Source organism: Passer montanus, unplaced genomic scaffold, assembly GCF_014805655.1.
Source record: "Passer montanus isolate IOZ18808 unplaced genomic scaffold, ASM1480565v1 scaffold517, whole genome shotgun sequence".
Taxonomy (NCBI): domain Eukaryota; kingdom Metazoa; phylum Chordata; class Aves; order Passeriformes; family Passeridae; genus Passer; species Passer montanus.
The window spans coordinates 9,608-19,258 of NW_024370119.1; the positions used below are offsets into that span (position 1 = coordinate 9,608).

A 9,651-nucleotide genomic window follows, 5' to 3' on the forward strand; every position below is an offset into this window, starting at 1 on the left:
TCAGAGGGATTTGGGGGGGTTCAGGGAGATTTGGGGGGTCCTGGGGGTTTTGGGTGAGTTTAGGGGAGATTTTGGGGGGCTTCTTGGGATTGGGGGAGACATTTTGGGGGATTTTGGGGTGAATTTCAGCGACTTTCGGGGGTTTATAGGGATTTGTGTGGGTTGGGGCAAAATTTGGGGGGGTTTAGGGGATTTTGGGGAGAATTTGGGGTGTCCTCAGGTGGGTTTAAGGGGTCTCCAGGTGAATTTTGGGACTCCCAGGTGAGTTTTTGGGGTCCCAGGTCTGTTTTTTGGGGTCCCAGGAGGGATTTTGGGGTCCCCAGGTGAATTTTAGTGGTCTCAGGTCAGTTTTTTGGGGTCCCCAGGTGAGTTTTTGGGGTCCATTTGAATATTTGGGGGTCCCCAGGTGCATCTTGGGGTCCCCAGGTCAGTTTTTTGGGGTCCAGGTGAATTTTTGGGGTCCCCAGTTGAGTTTTTGGGGGTCCCAGGTCAGTTTTTTGGGGTCCCCATGTGAGTTTTTGGGGTCCCCAGGTGGATTTTGGGGGTCCCAGGTGAATTTTTGGGGGTCCCCGGGTGAATTTTGTGGTTAGGTGGATTTTGGGGTCCCCAGGTGGATTTTGGGGTTCTGGGTGAGTTTTGGGGTCCCCAGGTGGATTTTGGGGGTCCCAGGGGGGTCTCTCCCCCCTCCCCCTCCCATTCAAAGCCAAACCCAAGCGATGACGTCACCCGAGAACCGCCCGGCCACGCCCCGGACGTTGATTGACAGACTCCCAGCGAGGTGGGCGTGGCTAACGGCAAAACCACGCCCATTCGTTACGGGAAGCCCCGCCCAGTGACGTCACCGGCGCCATGGCGGCCCCGCCCGGGAGCGAAACAGAAACCGAAACTTTTGGGGGAATTTTGGGACTTCCCACCCCAAAATCCCCCCAAAATTTCCCCAAATTCCTCCCCCAAATTTCGCCCCCTAAATCCCCAATTTTTTCCCCAAAACCCCCAAATCTCCCCCCAGGACCCCCCAAAAACTCCGAGTCCCCTCGAGGTCTCAAGGCCACCGCGGTGTCCCTTTATTTGGGGGCGTCTGTGAGGCCGGGGGTGGCACCTGGGGGTGCCCAGGTGTGCCCAGGTGTGTTCAGGTGAGCCCAGAGTCTCTCAGCAGTGTCCCACCCCAATAAAATCCCAACAAATTCCCATTTTTCCCCATTTTTCAGTTCTGAGGCCGTTCCAGCTCTGTCCCACGCTGTCCCGGCGATGTCCCCAGGTGTGCCAGGTGTCCCAGGTGTGTCCCACGCTGTCCCGGGATGTCCCCAGGTGTGTTCAGGTGTGTCCAGGTGTACCCAGGCTCTCTCAGCGCTGTCCCCAAGGTGCCACATCCCAATAAAATCCCAATAAAATCCCATTTTTCCCCCATTTTTCAGTTCTGAGGTCGTTCCAGGTGTGTCTCACGCTGTCCCCAGGTGTGTTCAGGTGTGCCAGGTGCGCCCAGGCTCTCTCAGCGCTGTCCCCAAGGTGCCACGTCCCAGTAAAATCCCAATAAAATCCCATAAAAGTCCCATTTTCCCCCATTTTTCTGTCCCGAGACCGTTCCAGCTCTGTCCCACGCTGTCCTGGGATGTCCCCAAGTGTGGTTCCAGGTGTGTCCAGGTGTGTTCAGGTGTGCCAGGTGCGCCCAGGGTCTCTCAGCGCTGTCCCCAAGGTGCCACGTCCCAGTAAAATCCCAATAAAATCCCATAAAAGTCCCATTTTCCCCCATTTTTCTGTCCCGAGACCGTTCCAGCTCTGTCCCACGCTGTCCCGGCGATGTCGCCAGGTGTCCCCAGGTGTGTCCCACGCTGTCCCCAGGTGGGTCCCCAGGTGTGCCAGGTGTGCCCAGGGTCTCTCAGCGCTGTCCCCAAGGTGCCACATCCCAAAAAAATCCCATAAAAGTCCCATTTCCCCCCATTTTTCCATCCTGAGGCCGTTCCAGCTCTGTCCCACGCTGTCCTGGGATGTCCCCAAGTGTGGTTCCAGGTGTTCCCAGGTGTGTTCAGGTGTGTTCAGGTGTGCCAGGTGTGCCCAGGGTCTCTCAGCGCTGTCCCCAAGGTGCCACATCCCAAAAAAATCCCATAAAAGTCCCATTTCCCCCCATTTTTCCATCCTGAGGCCGTTCCAGCTCTGTCCCACGCTGTCCCGGCGATGTCCCCAGGTGTGCCAGGTGTCCCAGGTGTGTCCCCAGGTGTGCCAGGTGTTCCAGGTGTGCCCAGAGTCTCTCAGCGCTGTCCCCAAGGTACCACATCCCAATAAAATCCCATAAAAGTCCCATTTTTCCCCATTTTTCTGTCCCAATGCCGCTCCAGCTCTGTCCCACGCTGTCCCGGCGATGTCTCCAGGTGTGCCAGGTGTCCCAGGTGTGTCCCAGCATGAGCTCGCAGGCGCGGGCCAGCTCGGCCAGGCGCCGCCGGGCGTAGTCCAGGCGGTTCAGGGCCAGCTGGCAGCTCTTGCGCGCCGCGTAGCTCGAGCCCTCGTGGGGCTGCCCCGTGGCCACCTGCGCAGGTGAGACACACCTGAGAGGGTCAGGTACACCTGGGGGGTCAAAAACCCCAAATCCCACCTGGGAAACCCCAAAATCCCCCTAAATCCCACCTGGGGTCACCCAAAACTCAAAGGAACATCAGTGAAAACTCACCTGCGCAGGTGAGACACACCTGAGCGGCTCAGGTACATCTAGAGGGAGCCAGAAAACCCCTAATTCCACCTGGGAAACGCCAAAATCCCCCCCAAATCCCACCTGGGGTCACCCTAAAAACCCAAAGGAGCATCAGTGAAAACTCACCTGGAACACCCCAGACTCACCTGTGCAGGTGAGACACACCTGAGCGGCTCAGGTACACCTGGGGGGTCAAAAACCCCCCAAATCCCACCTGGGAAACCCCAAAATCCCCCCCAAATCCCAGCTGGGGTCACCCAAAACCCAAAGGAACATCACTGAAAACTCACCTGGAACGCCCCAGACTCACCTGCGCAGGTGAGACACACCTGAGCGGGTCAGGTACACCTGGGGGGTCAAAAAACCCCCAAATCCCACCTGGGAAACCCCAAAATCCCACCTGGGGTCACCTAAAAACCCAAATCCCCAATGGAACATCACTGGAAACTCACCTGGGCAGGTGAGGGACACACCTGAGAGCCCCAGGTGCACCTGGGGGACCCCAAAATCCCCCCAAACCCCACCTGGGCGACCCCAAATCCCACCTGGGACACCCCAAAATTTCAAGGAAACATCAATAAAATCTCACCTGGAACACCCCAAACCCACCTGGGGGACCCCAAACCCCACCTGGGACACCCCAAATCTCACCTGCCCCCCCCCCAGCCCCCGCGGGGCGTGGCCGGGCCTCACCTGGGTCAGGTAGCGGATCTGGGCCGAGAGCTCGGCCTCCACCTTGGCCACGGCGGCGCCGAACTGCGCGGCCTGGCGGTCCAGGTGCCGCTCCTGGGGCTTCTCCTTGGACAGCTCCAGGATCACGGAACCTGAAACACACCTGGGTCACACCTGGGGTACCTGAGAGACACCTGGGGGCACCCAAACCCACACCTGGGCACACCCAACCCCCCCCGGCGGTCCAGGTGCCGCTCCTGGGGCTTCTCCTTGGACAGCTCCAGGATCACTGAACCTGAAACACACCTGGGTCACACCTGGGGTACCTGAGAGACACCTGGGGGCACCCAAACCCACACCTGGGCACACCCAACCCCCCCCTGGCGGTCCAGGTGCCGCTCCTGGGGCTTCTCCTTGGACAGCTCCAGGATCACCGAGCCTGCAACACACCTGGGTCACACCTGGGCACACCTGAGATACACCTGGATATACCTGAGATACACCTGGGCACAGCTGGGGCACACCTGGGGGCACCAAAACCCACACCTGGGCACACCTGGGGCAACTGGGGGCACCTGAGACACACCTGGGGCACCTGAGATACACCTGGATATACCTGAGATACACCTGAGATACACCTGGGCACACCTGGGAGCACTTGAGACACACCTGGGCACACCTGTGTACACCCAAACCCCACATTTGGGCACACCTGTGGGCACCTGGACACCCCTGGATAAACCTGGGGCACACCTGGGCACACCTGGGCTCACCTGGATCACACCTGGGACACACCTGTGCTCACCTCTGGCCCCTCCCCGTGACCTCTGACCCCATTTCGGCCTCTCCCATTGGTCCCTTGGAGCTCACCTGAGCGCTGGCCACGCCCCTTAAACGCGAATTAGAGTACACCTGGGTCACACCTGGGGTACCTGAGAGACACCTGGGGGCACCCAAACCCACACCTGGGCACACCCAAACCCCCCCTGGCGGTCCAGGTGCCGCTCCTGGGGCTTCTCCTTGGACAGCTCCAGGATCACGGAACCTGAAACACACCTGGGTCACACCTGGGGTACCTGAGAGACACCTGGGGGCACCCAAACCCACACCTGGGCACACCCAAACCCCCCCTGGCGGTCCAGGTGCCGCTCCTGGGGCTTCTCCTTGGACAGCTCCAGGATCACGGAACCTGAAACACACCTGGGTCACACCTGGGGTACCTGAGAGACACCTGGGGGCACCCAAACCCACACCTGGGCACACCCAAACCCCCCCTGGCGGTCCAGGTGCCGCTCCTGGGGCTTCTCCTTGGACAGCTCCAGGATCACGGAACCTGAAACACACCTGGGTCACACCTGGGGTACCTGAGAGACACCTGGGGGCACCCAAACCCACACCTGGGCACACCCAAACCCCCCCTGGCGGTCCAGGTGCCGCTCCTGGGGCTTCTCCTTGGACAGCTCCAGGATCACGGAACCTGAAACACACCTGGGTCACACCTGGGGTACCTGAGAGACACCTGGGGGCACCCAAACCCACACCTGGGCACACCCAAACCCCCCCTGGCGGTCCAGGTGCCGCTCCTGGGGCTTCTCCTTGGACAGCTCCAGGATCACGGAACCTGAAACACACCTGGGTCACACCTGGGGTACCTGAGAGACACCTGGGGGCACCCAAACCCACACCTGGGCACACCCAAACCCCCCCTGGCGGTCCAGGTGCCGCTCCTGGGGCTTCTCCTTGGACAGCTCCAGGATCACGGAACCTGAAACACACCTGGGTCACACCTGGGGTACCTGAGAGACACCTGGGGGCACCCAAACCCACACCTGGGCACACCCAAACCCCCCCTGGCGGTCCAGGTGCCGCTCCTGGGGCTTCTCCTTGGACAGCTCCAGGATCACGGAACCTGAAACACACCTGGGTCACACCTGGGGTACCTGAGAGACACCTGGGGGCACCCAAACCCACACCTGGGCACACCCAAACCCCCCCTGGCGGTCCAGGTGCCGCTCCTGGGGCTTCTCCTTGGACAGCTCCAGGATCACGGAACCTGAAACACACCTGGGTCACACCTGGGGTACCTGAGAGACACCTGGGGGCACCCAAACCCACACCTGGGCACACCCAAACCCCCCCTGGCGGTCCAGGTGCCGCTCCTGGGGCTTCTCCTTGGACAGCTCCAGGATCACCGAGCCTGCAACACACCTGGGTCACACCTGGGCACACCTGAGATACACCTGGATATACCTGAGATACACCTGGGCACAGCTGGGGCACACCTGGGGGCACCAAAACCCACACCTGGGCACACCTGGGGCAACTGGGGGCACCTGAGACACACCTGGGGCACCTGAGATACACCTGGATATACCTGAGATACACCTGAGATACACCTGGGCACACCTGGGAGCACTTGAGACACACCTGGGCACACCTGTGTACACCCAAACCCCACATTTGGGCACACCTGTGGGCACCTGGACACCCCTGGATAAACCTGGGGCACACCTGGGCACACCTGGGCTCACCTGGATCACACCTGGGACACACCTGTGCTCACCTCTGGCCCCTCCCCGTGACCTCTGACCCCATTTCGGCCTCTCCCATTGGTCCCTTGGAGCTCACCTGAGCGCTGGCCACGCCCCTTAAACGCGAATTAGCCCCGCCCCTTTCAGCCCCGCCAATGCCCGCCCACCGTCCCCATGGCAACCCAAGCCCCGCCCACCCCCGAACCCGGAAGTGCCTCCCCGCTCTACCAGGGAGGGGGCGGCGGGAAGCGGCGTTTGGACGTGAAAAAAAGGGGTTTGATCGTTAAAAAAGGGGTTTGGGTCCAAAATAAGGGGGTTTGATCCCACAATAACGGGGCTTGAACATAAAAAAAAGGGGCTTGGGCCCAAAATAACGAGGTTTCAACCTTAAAAAAGGGTTTGGGCCAAAATAACGGGGTGTGAGCCCAAAATAACGGGGTTTGATTCCACAATGACGGGGTCTGACCCTAAAAAAGGGCGTCTGAACCCCAAGTGAGGATGATCTCAGGGACTGGGAACACCAAAATCCAGGATGTGACCCCAAAATTCTGGGGTGGGACCCCAAAATCCGGGATGTGACCCCAAAATCCGGGGTGGGGACCCCAAAATCCGGGATGTGACCCCAAAATCCGGGGTGGGGACCCCAAAATCCGGGATTATCACCTCAAAATCTGGGATGTGACCCCATAAAACGGGATCTGACCCCAAAAAATGGGATGTGACCCCAAAATCCAGGATTTGGCCCCAAAATCCGGGTTCCCCTCAGGCCCGGCCCCTCCCCCTCCTCTCCCTGTGACCCCTCATGACCCCTCATGACCCCTGGGTGACCCCTGGGTGACCCCTGACCCCGGTGACCCCGCTGACCCCGCCCCTCCCCCAGGCCGCCCTCGGGGGGCTCCTCGGCGTCGCCAGCGCCCGCCTGGGCTCCATGAAGACGCGGTGAGTGACAGCCCCGCCGGCCAATCGCGGCGCGGGGCCCGCCCCGCCCCACTCCTGATTGGCTGCCGCGCTGGGCTGAGTGGGAACCAATGGGAGCTGCGCTCTGGGCTGCCATTGGGTGGGGAGGAGCCAATCAGGAGGGGTTTAGCGCTGGGGGCGGGGCAGCCAATCAGGAGGAGGGGGTGTGGCCTGAGCACTCTGTGATTGGTTAATCTATTGTGGGTGGGGTTGGAGCAGCCAATCAGGGGTTTCTGTTGTTGCATGGCTAATTAGGGTGGGTGGGGCTTGTCTGGGGTTGGCTGCTGGGTGTGGGGTGGGCGTGGCTTCACCCCAGCCAATCAGAGTCCACCTCTGAGCCACGCCCAGCTCTGGGCTGCTCTTATATGGAAAGTGGGTGGGGTTTGGGCGTCAGCAGCCAATCAGAGCTGTGGGCAGTGCCACTGTGGGTGTGGCTTTCTCTGAACCAATCAGATTGCTCGTGAGAGCCAGGCTCTGGCCTTTGCTGCCCTTATAAGGAAAGTGGGTGGGGTCTAACACCCTTGGCAGCCAATCAGAGCTGTGGGCAGGGCCAGGGTAGGCGTGGCTTCACCTCAGCCAATCAGATTCCTTGTGTGAGCCACGCCCTGCCTTGTGTGGCTCATTTAAGGAAAGTGGGCGGGGTTTGGGTGTCAGCAGCCAATTGGGCATGTGGGCAGGGCCAGGGTGGGCGTGGCTTCTTCTGGACCAATCAGGCTCCCCCTGCGAGCCGCACCCTGCCCTGTGTTGCCCATATAAGGAAAGTGGGCGGGGTTTGCCGCTCCCAGCAGCCAATGAGGGCTGCGGGGCATGGCCGGGCGGGGCGGTGGGCGTGTCCCGGCTCAGCCAATGGCGTTGCAGCTTCGAGGGGCTGTGCCTGCTGTCGCTGCTGGTGAGCGAGAGCCCCAGCGAGGCCTTCCAGCAGCACTGCCTGGGCTGGCTGCGCCTCCTGCAGCACCTGCTACAGGTGAGCGCACCGGGACGCACCTGGGACACACCTGGGGATGTGACAGACACACCTGGGGATGTGACAGGCACACCTGGGGATGTGACAGGCACACCTGGGGATGTCACAGACACACCTGGGGATGTGACAGACACACCTGGGGATGTCACAGACACACCTGGGGATGTGACAGACACACCTGGGGATGTGACAGACACACCTGGGACACCGGGGAACACACCTGGGGATGTCACAGACACACCTGGGGATGTGACAGACACACCTGGGGATGTCACAGACACACCTGGGGATGTGACAGACACACCTGGGACACCGGGGACACCTGGGACACACTTGAGAATGTCACAGACACACCTGGGAATGTCACAGACACACCTGGGACACCGGGGACACACCTGGGACACACCTGGGGATGTGACAGACACACCTGGGACACACCTGGGGATGTGACAGACACACCTGGGACACACCTGGGGACACTGGGGACACACCTGGGACAGCGGGGACACACCTGGGACACACCTGGGGATGTGACAGGCGTAACAGGCACACCTGGGGATGTGACAGGCACACCTGGGGATGTGACAGGCACACCTGGGACAGCCGGGACACACCTGGGGGGACTGGGATACACCTGGGGACACCTGGGACAGCTGGGGACACCGGGGACACACCTGGGGACACTGGGGACAGCGGGGGACAGTGGGGATACACCTGGGAATGTCACAGACACACCTGGGGGGACTGGGACACACCTGGGACACACCTGGGACACACCTGGGCATACCTGGGACAGCTGGGGGGACTGGGGGACACCTGGGACAGCTGGGGACATCACAGACACACCTGGGGACAGCTGGGGACACGGGGGAGACACCTGGGGACACACCTGGGGGCACACCTGGTGACAGTGGGGGTACACCTGGGGACGTCATAGACACAGCTGGGGACACCTGGGACACACCTGGGGCTGTGACAGACACACCTGGGGACAGCTGGGGACACTGAGGGACACAGCTGGGGACACACCTGGGACATTTGGGGGGACTGGGACACACCTGGGGACACCTGGGATGGCTGGGACACACCTGGGGGGGTTCAGGGTCCCTGGGGGGGGTCACACACCCAGTTTTTTTACCAATTCCTTTCAATTTCTGGAGTTTTTTTGGGGTGTTCTGATGAGGTTCATTCCGGGGGGGATTTGTATAATTTCGGGAGGGGTCCTGAGGGGTTTCGGGGCCCCCCCAGTCCCGGGACCCCCCCTCAAGGCAATCCTGGGGGTGTTTTGGGGGGTCCCACACCCCGTTTTTTGGTCAGTTTTAATGAATTTTTTGGGGGATTTTTCAGGGGTTTTTGGGGTTGTTTTAAATGTGGGAACTCCGGGCGGTCTCTATAATTTGGGGAGGGGTCCTGACGGGTTTTCGGCCCCCCCCAGTCGCAGGACCCCCCTCCCACGGTGGCCCTGGGGGTGTTTTGGGGGGTCCCACACCCCGTTTTTGACCAATTTTCACCATTTTTGGTGCATTTTTCGGGGTTTTTTTGGGTTATTTTAATTGGGACAATTCTGGGGGGGATCTCTATAATTTGGGGAGGGGTCCTGATGGGTTTTGGGGCCCCCCCAGACCCAAGACCCCCCCTCAGGATAATCCTGGGGGTGTTTTGGGGGGTCCCACGCCCCATTTTTGACCAACTTTAATGAATTTTTTGGGGATTTTTCTGGTTTTTTTTGGGGTTGTTTTAAATAGGGGAAGTCCGGGGGGCTCTCTGTAATTTGGGGAGGGGTCCTGACGGGTTTTGGGGCGCCCCCAGACCGTTAAAATGTGACTAAAGGGGGTTGGAATGGG

At 60.5% G+C, this 9,651-nt stretch overlaps 1 long non-coding RNA gene across 1 annotated transcript; it reads left to right on the forward strand.

Annotated features, from left to right (window-relative positions):
* Positions 1-6,736: 6,736 nt before the first annotated feature.
* LOC120509432 lies at positions 6,737-9,292 on the forward strand. Its single transcript, XR_005629262.1, has 3 exons — positions 6,737-6,825; positions 7,702-7,807; positions 9,243-9,292. It is a non-coding gene; the product is annotated as an uncharacterized LOC120509432 (long non-coding RNA).
* The last annotated feature ends 359 nt before the right edge of the window (positions 9,293-9,651 follow it).